General features: G+C 40.8%; 1 pseudogene; it reads left to right on the top strand.

Moving 5' to 3' along the window:
• Positions 1–8190: 8190 nt before the first annotated feature.
• On the top strand, positions 8191–8639 carry LOC125355220 (annotated as a pseudogene).
• The last annotated feature ends 7289 nt before the right edge of the window (positions 8640–15928 follow it).

The raw sequence follows: 15928 nt of genomic DNA, 5'->3' as shown, positions 1-15928 counted from the left end.
AGTTAGCTCATTGTGTCGTCACTGTCAGTTTTTCCTGTAGGGATATTTTGATGGTAGCCAACTATAGCCTGATGCTCAAGGCTTTGTTATTCATCATTCATCATCTTGAGTCTGTAGCCATAGAAGCCTTCTGAAAGTTAATTGTTCTCAGATTTCTTTGGCAAGTTTGGGCACTTCTTTCTCCAATGTCCTTTCTCTTTGCAATTAGGAACATTGGATTCCCCCCACCTTGAACCAGGCTTCTTACCATTTTTTTCCTTTTGAGGTGGGGTTGTGGTTTCCTTTTATCTAGGGCAGTAGGAAGGGCATGAATCTATTTTCCTTCTATTTGCTCCTTAGCAGCAGCATCCACATAAACAGTGTCAACAAGTTGTGAAAGATTCACACCAATCTTTCCCATCCCCTGAACCCCTTGTAATTTCCTTCTGATGTCAGAAGCACATGGATTCTTATGGGCTTCTGAGTCTCAGTCTCTGTATGTCCTATAAGCCTTATGAACTTAACAAAATCTCAGCGGGATCTCAGCCATTTGTTGCAAGTAGAACACAAAATTGTTCAGTCTAATGTCCAGGTTGAAAAGAGATTATTAAGCCCAGTAGGTTGTCCTTGAATACTTCCTGCTACTGGGCACTGCCTAAAAATATTTCCCTCCTTCAATACGAGTACTGTCTTTGCCAATGATATATACCCGTTTTTAGAGGAATGATCATTCCTGTCACTGACTCATAATAAAAGTCCCAAATCAACTGCATTATCCTTTTCTTCCTTCACTTTCCCAAGAAGAGACATGCAATAGCCTCCTGGGAAGTCAATAAAGGCGGCAGGGAGCAGGGAGCAGGGGGCAGAGTATAGTTGATCCTTCAGTATTAATCCAAATTCATTATATCTTCTTGGACTTTTTCTTTGGGGCCATGGTTAGCATCACTTACTGGTAGCTTTGACATTCTTTGTATCACCAACTTAATTCCTGGCAGTTCAGGCTCTTTGTTGTGCCATAAGTTTACAACTGTAGGTGGATCTCTCTGCCAAGATTCATCCCAACTTCAGATGAGATATCTATCTGACATTTCATTGCCTCCCATAAAAAGCATAACACAAAAGCACAAAGCAGCCAAATAAAAGGGAATTCTCCAAAATGAAAAAATCTTCCAACAAATGATAAAGACAATATGAATTGTGTAGGTTCTGAAGTTTTGTTTAACCTGTGGCTCCCATTCAAAAGGCATTTCCTACAGGCCTAGCAAACCTCTCCAAATGAACAGGACCGAAGAGTCCTAGTGTACTCATCAGAGAACCCACATAAGCTTGGTCAAGATAAAGTGTAATGAGATTTTCTTTTTCCTCAAAGCTTTTAAAACATTAAGAGTCCATCTCTGTGATCCACAGGACATCAAACATCCCTGAAGCCAAACCTGGCTCTGGCAAATTGCTGGGACAGTTCCCTAGTGTCTCCTTACAAACTGGCTATCACAGAGTCTGACCTGGAACACCTACAAAGTCCCATCCCCTCAGTGTCCAGGGGTTAAGTGTATGGGTCAGCTCCCCTGAGCCCCCACATTGGGCCCTCAGTTCGATACCAGAAGTTCACACCTGAATTCAAGGCCAATTCACAATACAAGCAGAGGTTTGGGAGAAAAGAAAGTAAATGTTTATTAATTTTGCCAGGCAAAATGAGAACTGCCATGAGCTACCTCAAAAGCTACAGTCTTATTAAGGATAAGATCTCTATTTTATTTTAAATTTTGAAAAAATAATGAAGAAAACAGGGAGGTGGAGTGAGGGGCTGGGGAGGAGGGAAGAAGGGAGAAAAATGAGCAAGGGGATAACAGGTATGACAAGAAATGTATATGTACTCACTACCTGAAGCATGTAACTATAACCCCTCTGTACATCATCCTGACAATTAAAAAAAAAGCTACAGTCTTATTAGGGATAAAGAGGATATATTTTTAAAGGAAAGTATAGGAGTATGGGTTTTCAGATACATGGGCTGAGGAATAATTTGGGGATAGATTATGGCCTTGGGTCTGCTTATATCCTGATGTTTTCCACAGTTTTGACCCTTGCAGCTCTGAATTTCTCACTTCTGTGGTCAGTGAGATAAAGAGAACATAAAATAGAAAAGAAAAAAGTCTGTCTGGAATTTTGGAAAAAAAAAACTTGGAACAACTGAAAATTTCATTAATAATTTATTAGGCTAAAACTATCCTATGCACATGTTTAGGTGTATGTTCCTATTACACTCAGATGTGTGTGATATAACACTTATAAAAGCTATGGGCCTCACCATGGTAGGGCAGTATTTGCTTGTAATGCAGACATTTAGGAGACTAAGGTAGGAGGATTACAATTGCCAGGCTAGCCTGGCAATACCTGGTCCCCTCCAAAAAGAATGTGAGCAATTGCATTGAGAAATGTCAACCTGACACTTGTACAAGGTAAAGTGTGATAAAAGATGAGGCCAGGAAGGAGTTACTATAAAATCTCAAAGAGAACCTGGGAATAAATCAATATGGGAAGAAAATCAAGGAGAACTCTATAAACATCCAATTATCCATGAGACTACTATGTTGTGACTCTTGGTGTTTACTTGGCAAGTAATACTTCCAGCTTTCTTCTTGCACAATAGTAACTGAGTTTCTGCTTTAGTACTCATTTAGAACAGGGCAGCTAGCTCATCATTTTAGAAAAAAAAAAATGGCTTTCTATAGGCATAAGAGAAACACCTCATGCAAACTTGGCCACAACAAGAATAGTTCCATTTGTCCTTCCTAGCATTCACCCAAACTTCACTTACAAACTGAGTGTCTTTGCTTATAGTCACTTTGTAATGCATCAGCATGACATGTAGGGTGTTATAGGCTATGGCAGGAGCCTCCCCGTTGTAACAGCTCCCTTGCTTTGTATAGGGCCACTCTTCCTTATGGATTTCAGAAGGCCAGCCTGCTGTGCTTCCTTGTTCCAGAGCATTTCCCAGTCCCCTATCACTAGACTAACAAGAATGATTTCTTTCTCACATCGGAAAAGGGAATAAAAAGGCTGAGGAAAATCCATACATCAGAGATCCCTAACATTCTCAGTGCTTGGGAACTCACATCAGGAAACATCTCAAAACAAACCAAAACAAATCACAAAGCAAATCCAAACAACAACCAAAAAATAAACTAACAAATACCATTTTTATCATGTTTTGCTGCCTGAGAGAACTGGAAAGCACAAAAGCCTTTGATGTTAAGTTGAACTATTCACTCTGGTGACTCACTTGACAAAGACATAACACAGACCAGAAACAGTTTCACATCTAGAATCAGCACAAACACTAACTCGTGTCAGTGCAGTGTAGGATGCAGGCAAGGAAATACACAGATACACCTGATTTTGAACTATGTTTCGTGTCTTTTTGAAACCATGTGACCGAGCTAAGCAGGCAAATTCTCTGAGCTTATTGCCTCTTTTGTAAAAACAATCTAAATATTTTTGGGGACATTTGATGAGCTAACTACACAAAACTCATGATGAAAAGAAGTTCACATTCCATGAACAAAAGAAGTTAAACACAGTTTTGTTCTCTTTAACCAACTTTCCAGCCAGGTAGGATAATGTGCTAATGAATTGTCAGCCAAAGCTCAGGGAAATGAGAGGTTCAAAACTACTAGGGAAGCCATCCTGTTATCAGATAAAACAGACTCCATTACATTGAAAGCGACAGAGAAAGTCACTACATTTTAATAAAAAGATCCATGAATTACAGGGGTCAGTATACAAGTACCAAACAATGGTGCACATTAAATAAACACTCTTAGACTTACAAAGACTGATAGACCCCGACGTAATAAGAGTGGTAGTCTTTAACATTCCTCTCTCACCAAAGAACAGGTCAACAAAACAAATGATAGCAAAGAAGCTTCTGAATTGACACCATAACCTAAATGGACATAATAAACATCTACAGAATATTTCACCCAGCACCTACAAGATATGCAGTCTTCTCAGTAGGCCATAGAACCTTTTTCAAAAATAGATCATATCCTAGGACATTCAACAAGGCTAAGCAAATACAAAAATTTGAGATAACACCCTGCATCCCATCCGATCACAATGGAATTAAACTGGATTTCAACAGCAAAAGATATTACAGAAAACATTCAAACACATGAAAACTGAACAAAATGCTGGGTCACTGAACAAATAAAGGATGAAATCAGAAACTTTCTACAATGCCATGAAAATGAAAACTCATCATACCAGAACCTCTTGGATACAACCAAAGTATCATTGAGAGGAAAGTTCATAGCTCTAAGTATGTACATAAAAGAAAATAGAAACAGCTCAAATAAATAATTTCATTATGCAACCAAAGCTGCTAGAAATACAAGAACAAACCAAACCCCAAACTACCAGAGAGAGAGAGAGAGAGAGAGAGAGAGAGAAGTTTAGAGCAGAAATCAATGAATTAGAGACTTAAAAACTATATATAGAATCAACAAATAAGATGAAAATTTATTATAAATTTTTAGAGATATACAAATAGCAAATACGTAGCAAGCAGTGACATCAAGAAAGTAATGAGTCTTTCAACAAGGAAAAGTCCGGATCCTGATGTATTCATAGCTGAATTCTACAAGACTTTTAAAGATGAACTCACTAAAGATGAAATACAAATGGGAAGAATACTACCAGAAACATTTTATGAAGCAAACATTACACTCATCCTAAAACTAGGTAAGGACCCAACATAAAAAGAGAATTATAGACAAATTTCTCTGATAAATGTAGATGCAAAGCTTCTATTTAATAAAATACTTGCCAGCAGAATTCAACAACTAATAAAAAAAATACACTATGATTAGCTGGTTTTTTCCAGAGATGCAAAGATAATTTAATGTTTATAAATCAATGAATGTAATACATTAACAGAACCAAAGACAAGAATCAAATGATCATTTCAATAGATGCAAAAAAGGTCTTCCCCAGAATCAAACATCCATTCATGTTAAAAGCCCTGGAGCAGCTAGGAATAGAAAGTATATACCTCAACATAATAAAGCCTATATATAAAAGGCCAACAGCTAAAATCATACTAAATGATGAAAACGAAAGCCATTTTCTCTAAAATCAGGAACCAAGGCAAGGATGTGCACTCTCTCCACTCCTCTTTAATGTAATTCTGGGACTCCTAGCTAGAGCAATAAGGAAAGAGAAAGACATAATGGGGAGCCACATAAAGGAAGAAGTCAAACTACCCTATTTGCAGATGACATGTTCCTATATAAGAGACTTGAGAAACTCCACACCCAAGCTCCTAGCATGATACAAAATCACTCACATAAATCAGTAGCCTTTCTATATGTTAATCAAGAAATCATTCCAAGGGAGAAAGATGGTGCCGACACAGTAGGGAGGCACCTCCACTCGCTCCAACTGAATAGCGAGCTGGGAACTCCAACACCCAACACCCCATTAAGAACCCAGCAAAACCAGCAGCCAGAAGCAGTGGAGATACGCAGGAAAACACAAAGGAGCAATAAAGAAGAGCCGAAAACCTACACGGAGCCGGAGAATCTCCGGGGCACCCTCCCCCCACCAGCCGACCCTGGCCCAAAAAGGGCCAGGCTGGGAAAGGGGAACCTGGCGATCGGCAGACAGGCTGCCAGGAGTGCAGAATTCAGACAGCGGGAGACCCCACGGTCACTAGGGAGGGTGCGGAACAAGACATACTATGGCAGCGACGAGAAGTTCGGGTCCACACTGGGTTCGGATGGAAGGCAGCTGGGGAACCCAGCGCAGCAGAAGGAGGGAACCGGGGACGCCACCACGACACTTCGCCACCCCCTGAAGGACCAACGGCTGCACGGGACACACACACAATCCAGGATCAGTGAGTCCCCCATTACCCCCTCATCCAACGGGAGACCAGCTATCAGAGACCCAAGCCCTACAAAGAAGCTAGATCTCCCTCCCTCCCCCTCCCCACCCCGAGGGAACAAAGAACCCCCAAATCAGGCGGGAAGCTCCCATCAGGCGCTGGGAAGTCAGCTTAGCAGGAAAAGGGCGGAGCAGCCCCAAGGCCACACAGGATCCAGATCTGTCCGAATCGGCCCTGCCCCCTTCCCAACAGGGGCCGGGGGATGGCTGGCAGTGCAAGCCCCACCCAAGGCGCCTGGATCTTGCAGACTCTTACAACTAAAATCACAGGCACTGGTGGGCAATACCAGCACAGCAGGGACACCTGGGCCTGATCACGACCCCCCCTCGCAGCGGGGGCGAGGTCTGAGGGTGCTAACCCACGCCCGGACAGTCAATCCCACTGGGCCGCACACATACTGCCCCGCCCCCAACGGACTTGCGTGAGGGCGCAAGCACAACCCAACAACCTGGGGCTCGCTCTGGGAGGCATACCCCGCTAAAGTGGACAGGGCCACAGCGCCAGCGCCTGTTGTAGCAGGCGCACAGTGCACAGGTGGGTGGGGCCCCCGGCAACAGTGCCCGCTCTGGTAGGCGTACCCCGCACAGGTGGGCGGGGCCACAGTGGCAGAACCTGCTCTGGTAGACGCGCCTACACAGGAGGGAGGGCAGAGCTACAAACCAAACCTGAGAAGCCATCCACAGATCTCCAGATGCACAAATCACAAAGAAACATAACACAGTTCATCAAAGAGTAAGCCAGCTCGCCAGCTCCAAAAAGCAGCACGACTGAAGAGGAGATGGAGAATAAAAAAGCAAATGAGGCCATGTTAACAGGAATGATGGAAAGCGTCAGAAATGAAATCAGAAAACAATTCCAGGAGTTTAGAGTGGAAATCTTGAAGGACACCCAGGAAGCCAAGAAAGAAATGGAAGCAAAAATGGATACAATGCAATCCTCCATTAAAGAAAATCTCCACATCCTGAGAATTGAAATGCATGAAAAAATAGATTTAAAATACAACTCTTTAACGGAAGAAATTTCCATGATCAGAGCTGATCTGACAACCATAAATAGTTCTCTGACATCCATAAACTCCGCAATTAAAACCATAACACAAAGAGTGGACCATATGGAATCCAGAATCTCTCACCTGGACGATGAATCAGCCGACAACAACCAGAAAATGACCACACTCCAAGAAAAGGTGAAGCTTCAGGGCAGACTAATCCAGGAACTAATGGACAAAGACAAGAGATATAATCTGCACATAATTGGAATAGAAGAAGGAGTCGAATACCAGAGAAGAGGGCTTAAACATGATCTCAATAAAGTTATTGCAGAAAACTTTCCCAATCTCACAGGGGACCCCATCCAGGTAACCGAAGCCTATAGGACACCTGGCAGGCCAGACCCCAGAAAAGCCACCCCAAGGCACATAATATCCAAGACTTCAGACCTCAAGATTAAAGAGCAAATTCTGAATTCAGCCAAAGCGAAGAAAGAAATTTTCTACAATGGGAAGAGGATTCGAATAACAGCTGACCTATCCACACAAACTTACCAAGCACGAAGTGAGTGGAAGAACACCATCCAAGTACTTCAGGGTAACAATATGCAACCTCGGATCAAATATCCAGCAAAACTGGAATTCACATTCGAAGGGAAAACCTGATCTTTCCATACCAAAGAGGAGCTAAAGGAGTATGTGAATAAAAAATCAGCCCTACAGTGAATTCTAAGAGGGGTGCCCCACCCAACAGAGATCGTACAAGACACACAGACAGAATCAGAAAGAAACTACAATGGCCAAAGTCCAACAGAAAGAACAGCTCACTAAAGACAAGAAAAAAAAAAAGAGGAAAAAACAGCCCAACAAGAAAATGGAAGGAGAAAAAACACCCTTATCCTTGATCTCTTTTTTTTTTTTTTTTTTTTTTGGCCAGTCCTGGGGCTTGGACTCAGGGCCTGAGCCCTGTCCCTGGCTTCTTTTTTTGCTCAAGGCTAGCACTCTGCCACTTGAGCCAAAGCGCCACTTCTGGCCATTTTTTTCTGTATATGTGGTGCTGGGGAATCGAACCCAGGGCTTCACGTATAGGAGGCAAGCACTCTAGCCACTAGGCCATATCCCCAGCCCCCCTTGATCTCTTTAAATATAAATGGTTTAAACTCTCCGATAGAATGAGTGCGAGATGTTGAGTGACAGCTGTCCAATAGAGACCCTCAGTGCTAGTATGGCTTGCAGCTTAAGGGGGCCGCGGTCTGAGGAATGTCAACTATTCAACATGGAGGCGGAGGTTGATAAGCTGGAACTGATGTTCCAGAAAGCTGATTCTGATCTGGAATACATTCAGTACAGGCTGGAACATGAAATCAAAGCTAATCACCCTGATTCAGCAGGCAAAAAAAAATCCAGTTACACTTTTAAAGGAATTAACAGCCTTAAAGTCTCGATATCAGACCTTGTATGCACGTTTTAAACCAGTTGTTGTTGAACAGAAAGAGACTAAGAACCGCATTTGTGCTACTTTGAATGAGACCATGACCACAGTACAAGAGTTACAAAAGCATACAGACCTGGAGTTGTCACCACTGACTGAAGAAGAGAAAGCTGTGACCGAGCAATTAAAATCTCACATGCCAGATATATGATGAAATGAAATTTAAAAAGAGAACTCTAGAAGAGATAATTCTACAGCAAGATGATGACTGGAGGTGGGGCATTTGTAAAAGAGTAGAATTTTGGCTTGAGTAACCGGAAGATTTCATAGTAAGAGGAGCGTATAAGAAAGGCAGCTGTCCTAGGAATGAATTTCAACCAAAACACACACACATACACACACACATGCACACACGCATGCACATGTGCTCGCACAAAGTTTTTTAATTTCAGGTAAAAACAGTCCTCTTGTAATAGTATTTTCCATCTGTCTTCCCTTCCCCTCCCCACATAGGTTGTGGGGCATGAATTTGAACTCAGGGCCTGGTCACTGTCCCTGAACTTCTTTTTGCTTAAGGCTAGTACTCTACCACTTTGAGCCACAGCGCCACTTTTGGTTTTCTTGTAGTTAATTGGAAATAAGACCTCATAGACATTCCTGCCCAGGCTGTCTTTGAACCTCAATCCTCAGATCTCAGTCTCTTGAGGAGCTAGGATTTCAGGAGTGAGTCACTAGCACCCTGCTTGTTTTCTTTTATATAGCTGGGAAAATTTAAAGATTCTGACTGACATAAAAGAATGTTTAAATACATTTCAGTCAATGTGTAAAAATGATTTAAAAATCTAAAAGTAGGCAAAGTATTTGTATTACACATTACACACACACACACACACACACATATATGGGTATAATTTTATCTATGAAAGTGCTAATTGCAGATGGCGATACATTATTGTGACCACTCAAAACACAGTTGATACATTAAATTGGCTTTGTGTGATAGAAAAATAAATAAAACTCTCTGATAAAGAGGAGCAGACTGGTAAGATGGATCCGCAAACAAGAAGTTGACATCTGCTGCCTACAAGAGACCCACCTTACAGGAGACAAAAACAGGCTCTCAATGAAAGGATGGAGCAAGATCTACCAAGCAAATGCACCTACCAAAACGACAGGTGTAGCCATCCTGATCTCAGACAAGCTGGACTTCTCATTAAAATCAACAAAAAGACAAAGAAGGACACTACATATTAATACAAGGAAAAATCCAGAATCAAGACATCACGGTGATAAATGTATACTCACCAAACAAAAGAGGCCCTACATATGTCAAGCAAATTCTCACAGAATTACAGAACAAGATAGACGCAAACACAATCATAGTGGGTGACCTTAATACCCCACTCTCTCCAAGAGACAGATCCAACACCCAGAGGATTAGCAAAGGAACTGAGGACCTAAGTAACACCATATCCCAAATGGATCTGACAGACATACAGAATCTTCCACCCTACAGAGACCCAAAACACCTTCTTTTCAGCAGCACATGGATCATATTCCAAAATAGACCACGTCATGAAACCTCAGCAAATACAAAAGTATTGACGTCATCCCATGTATTATATCTGATCACAGCGGATTAAAGGTAACCCTCAACAACAAAGGATACCACAGAGCCTATACACACTCTTGGAGGCTAAACCCCACACTGCTATCCAAAACTTGGGCCACAGACCAAATTAAAGATGAAATCAACAAATTCATACGCCACAATGACAATGAAAACACATCACAAAGAAACCTATGGGACACAGCTAAGGCAGTACTGAGGGGCAAGTTCATTGCCCTCAGCACTCACATTAAAAGAATGGAAGCAGAGCAGGTGAATACCCTCACGATGAAACTAAAACAACTGGAAAAACAAGAAATGACAGAATCTAAAACGACTAGAAAGGGAGAGATCACAAAGATTAAAGAAGAGATAAATCTGATTGAAAATAGAAAGACCATTCAACAAATAAATAAGACTAAAAGCTGGTTCTTTGAGAAAATAAACAAAATTGACAGACCCCTTGCAAGACTTACAAAAAAAAAAAGAAGAGAAGAGACTCATATATGTAAAATCAAGGACTCCACCATAAAAATTACAAGTACACACGATATTCAAACAATCATAAGGAGCTATTTCCAAAACCTCTACTCAGCAAAAAACAATAATTTTACAGAAATGGATCAATTCTTAGAGAAGTACAAACTGCCCAAACTGAACCAAGAAGAAATAAATCAACTAAATAAACCAATAACTTACAGTGAGATACAGGAAGTAATCAAGAACCTCCCAACAAAGAAAAGCCCAGGTCCAGATGGATTCACCAACGAATTCTACAAAACCTTTAGTGATGAGCTAATACCAATACTCCTCAAACTCTTCCGCGAAATAGAAACAGAGGGAGAAATCCCAAACTCATTCTATGAAGCTAATATCATACTCATTCCCAAACCAGGCAAAGATCCAACAAAAAAAAAAGAGAACTACAGACCAATATCACTAATGAACACAGATGCAAAGCTCCTCAATAAAATATTAGCTAATAGGATCCAGAAACTGATCAAGAATATCATACATCATGACCAAGTAGGCTTCATCCCTCAGTCACAAGGATGGTTCAACATCCGTAAATCAATCAACGTAATTCACCACATAAACAGAACTAAAATCAAGAATCACATTGTCATCTCAGTCGATGCCCAAAAAGCCTTTGACAAAATACAACATCCATACCTATTAAAAGCTTTGGAGAGAACAGGAATAGATGGAACATTCCTCAAAACAATAAAAGCCATATACAACAGACCAACTGCTAATATCATATTAAATGGAGAGAAACTTAAATCATTCCCCCTAAACTCAGGAACAAGACAAGGATGCCCACTCTCCCCACTTCTGTTCAACATAGTGCTGGAATCCCTAGCCATAGCAATAAGGCAAGAGGAGGACATCAAAGGGATCCACATCGGCAAGGAACAAATCAAGTTATCCCTATTCGCAGACGACATGATCTTATATCTGATGGACCCAAAAAACTCAGTACCCAAACTCCTACACCTAATAAACCAATTTGGCAAAGTAGCAGGATACAAAATCAATCCACAAAAGTCAGCAGCTTTTCTGTACACCAGCAATAGACAAACAGAAAAGGAAATTATGGAAACAATTCCATTTACAGTAGCCAAAAAAAGAATAAAGTATCTAGGGATCAACTTAACCAAGGACGTGACAGACCTATTTAATGAAAACTATAAAAATCTAATAAGGGAAATCAAAGAAGACACAAGGAGATGGAAAGAACTCCCATGCTCATGGGTAGGCAGAATCAATATAGTGAAGATGGCCATATTGCCCAAATTGTTATACAAATTCAACGCAATACCTATCAAAATCCCAGCCACATTCTTCACTGAAATAGAGAAACCAATCCATAAATTCATATGGAACAGCAAAAAACCTAGAATAGCCAAAGCAATTCTAGGCAAAAAAAGCAGTGCAGGAGGTATCACAATACCAGACTTCAAGCTCTACTACAAGGCCATCATAATAAAAACAGCATGGTATTGGTATAAAAACAGATCAGAAGACCAATGGATTAGAATTGAAGACCCAGAAATAAAACCGCACTCTTATAGCCAACTGATATTCGACAAAGGAGCTAAAGACATACAATGGAATAAACACAGCCTCTTCAACTACTGGTGCTGGGAGAACTGGGCAGCCATATGCAGAAAACTCAAAGTAGACCCAAGCCTATCACCATAGACCAAGATCAACTGAAAATGGATCAATGACCTCAATATCAGACCTGAATCCTTGAAACTACTGAAGGACAGAGTAGGAAAGACGCTAGAACTTATAGGCACAGGAAGGACCTTCCTGAATAGAGTCACAGGGGCACAACAAATAGGGGAAAGACTCGACAAATGGGACTACTACAAATTAAAAAGTTTCTGCACAGCTAAGGTCATAGCCAACAAAATAGAAAGACAGCCAACAATATGGGAAAGGATATTTACCAGCACAGCAACAGACAAAGGCCTGATATCGGTCATCTACAGAGAACTCAAAAAACTAAGCCCCTCCAAGCCCAATAAACCTATTAGGAAATGGGCAAAGGAGCTAAAGAGAGACTTCACAAGAGAAGATATAAAAATGGCAAAGAAACATATGAGGAAATGCTCAACATCCCTGTTAGTAAAGGAAATGCAAATAAAAACAACCCTGAGATACCACCTCACCCCAGTTAGAATGGCCTATACTCTGAACTCAGGCAACAACAAATGCTGGAGGGGGTGCGGGGTAAGAGGAACCCTTCTCCATTGTTGGTGGGAGTGCAAATTAGTACAACCACTTTGGAGAACAGTATGGAGGTTTCTCAAAAAGCTCAATATAGACCTACCCTATGACCCAGCCATACCACTCCTAGGCATCTATCCTAAACAGCAAACCCCAAGATATCAAAAAGACATTTGTACTTCCATGTTTATCGCAGCACAATTCACAATAGCCAAAATATGGAAACAACCCAGATGCCCCTCCACAGACGAATGGATCCAAAAAATATGGTACTTATACACAATGGAATACTACATAGCGATTAGGAATGGGAAATATTGTTATTCGCAGGGAAATGATCAGAACTCGAACAAATAATGTTGAGTGAGACTAGCCTAGAACACAGAAAACAAAGGGGCATGATCTCCCTGATATATGACTGTTAACAAAGGGAGACGGAGAGACAGTAGAGACCAAGTCTGTGAAACCAAAAACTGCTTGTCAAATAGTATTCCCCACAGGATTGGGGCAGCGACCCAACAGTATGTAACTAAAACCAAACAATTACTCAACATATAAAGGTCAAAAATTGACCTCTCAGGGGAATACAATAGCTCAAAAGCTAGGTATGTACGTTCATTTAAGACTACTGTCGATATATGGTCTAATATCGACATTACATTTAAAGCCCTAGGCGAACTTTCTTGTGCGTGGCCACGTGCCTACTGTATATGTTCTTGATACATTGTATATTGTATATATGTGTACCTGACCTAGAGAAGAGTTAGAAAAACAGGGCCTAAGATATCACAAGAAATGTACACACGGCCCTACTATTTAACTGTACCCTTTTTTTGTTGTTGTTGTTGTTATATTTTTTTTTTATTAATTGGACATAATTTTTTTTACAAGGTGTTGTGCAAAGAGGGTGCAGTTACATAGTAGGGAAATGTGTACATTTCTTATGATATCTTACGACCTGTTTTTCTATCCCTTGTCTAGGTCAGGTTGACATATATGCAATATACAATGTATCAAGAACATATACAGTATTCACAGACTTGGTCTCTACTGTCTTTCCGTCTCCCTTTGTTAACAGTCATATATCAGGGAGATCATGCCCCTTTGTTTTCTGTGTTCTAGGCTTGTCTCACTCAACATTATTTGTTCGAGTTCTGACCATTTCCCTGTGAATAACAGTATTTCACCATTCCTAATCGCTATGTAGTATTCCATTGTGTATAAGTACCATATTTTTTGGATCCATTCGTCTGTGGAGGGGCATCTGGGTTGTTTCCATATTTTAGCTATTGTGAATTGTGCCGCGATAAACATGGAAGTACAAATGCCTTTTTGATATCTTGGGGTTTGCTGTTTAGGATAGATGCCTAGGAGTGGTATGGCTGGGTCATAGGGTAGGTCTATATTGAGCTTTTTGAGAAACCTCCATACTGTTCTCCAAAGTGGTTGTACTAATTTGCACTCCCACCAACAATGGAGAAGGGTTCCTCTTACCCCGCACCCCCTCCAGCATTTGTTGTTGCCTGAGTTCAGAGTATAGGCCATTCTAACTGGGGTGAGGTGGTATCTCAGGGTTGTTTTTATTTGCATTTCCTTTACTAACAGGGATGTTGAGCATTTCCTCATATGTTTCTTTGCCATTTTTATATCTTCTCTTGTGAAGTCTCTCTTTAGCTCTTTTGCCCATTTCCTAATAGGTTTATTGGGCTTGGAGGGGCTTAGTTTTTTGAGTTCTCTGTAGATGACCAATATCAGGCCTTTGTCTGTTGCTGTGCTGGGATATATCCTTTCCCATATCGTTGGCTGTCTTTCTATTTTGGTGGCTATGTCCTTAGCTGTGCAGAAACTTTTTAATTTGTAGTAGTCCCATTTGTCGAGTCTTTCTCCTATTTGTTGTGCCCCTGGGACTCTATTCAGGAAGGTCCTTCCTGTGCCTATAAGTTCTAGTGTCTTTCCTACTCTGTCCTTCAGTAGTTTCAAGGATTCAGGTCTGATGTTGAGGTCCTTGATCCATTTTGAGTTGATCTTGGTGCATGGTGATAGGCTTGGGTCTACTTTGAGTTTTCTGCATATGGCTGCCCAGTTCTCCCAGCACCAGTAGTTGAAGAGGCTAGGTTTATTCCATTGTATGTCTTTAGCTCCTTTGTCGAATATCAGTTGGCTGTAAGAGTGCGGTTTTATTTCTGGGTCTTCAGTTCTAATTCATTGGTCTTCTGATCTGTTTTTATACCAATACCATGCTGTTTTTGTTATGATAGCCTTGTAGTAGAGCTTGAAGTCTGGTATTGTGATACCTCCTGCACTGCTTTTTTTGCCTAGAATTGCTTTGGCTATTCTAGGTTTTTTGCTGTTCCATATGAATTTATGGATTGGTTTCTCTATTTCAGTGAAGAATGTGGCTGGGATTTTGATAGGTATTGCATTGAATTTGTATAACAATTTGGGCAATATGGCCATTTTCACTCTATTGATTCTGCCTACCCATGAGCATGGGAGGTCTTTCCATCTCCTTGTGTCTTCTTTGATTTCCCTTATTAGATTTTTGTAGTTTTCATTGAATAGGTCCGTCACGTCCTTGGTTAAGTTGATCCCTAGATACTTTATTCTTTTTTTGGCTACTGTAAATGGAATTGTTTCCATAATTTCCTTTTCTGTTTGTCTATTGCTGGTGTACAGAAAAGCTGCTGACTTTTGTGGGTTGATTTTGTATCCTGCTACTTTGCCAAATTGGTTTATTAGGTGTAGGAGTTTGGGTACTGAGTTTTTTGGGTCCATCAGATATAAGATCATGTCGTCTGCGAATAGGGATAACTTGATTTGTTCCTTGCCGATGTGGATCCCTTTGATGTCCTCCTCTTGCCTTATTGCTATGGCTAGGGATTCCAGCACTATGTTGAACAGAAGTGGGGAGAGTGGGCATCCTTGTCTTGTTCCTGAGTTTAGGGGGAATGATTTAAGTTTCTCTCCATTTAATATGATATTAGCAGTTGGTCTGTTGTATATGGCTTTTATTGTTTTGAGGAATGTTCCATCTATTCCTGTTCTCTCCAAAGCTTTTAATAGGTATGGATGTTGTATTTTGTCAAAGGCTTTTTGGGCATCGACTGAGATGACAATGTGATTCTTGATTTTAGTTCTGTTTATGTGGTGAATTACGTTGATTGATTTACGGATGTTGAACCATCCTTGTGACTGAGGGATGAAGCCTACTTGGTCATGATGATGTATGATATT

The sequence above is a fragment of the Perognathus longimembris genome, chromosome 1 (assembly GCF_023159225.1).
Source record: "Perognathus longimembris pacificus isolate PPM17 chromosome 1, ASM2315922v1, whole genome shotgun sequence".
NCBI lineage: Eukaryota > Metazoa > Chordata > Mammalia > Rodentia > Heteromyidae > Perognathus > Perognathus longimembris.
Note: the sequence above shows the minus strand (reverse complement) of the source record. Positions and strands in the feature narration are given on the sequence as shown.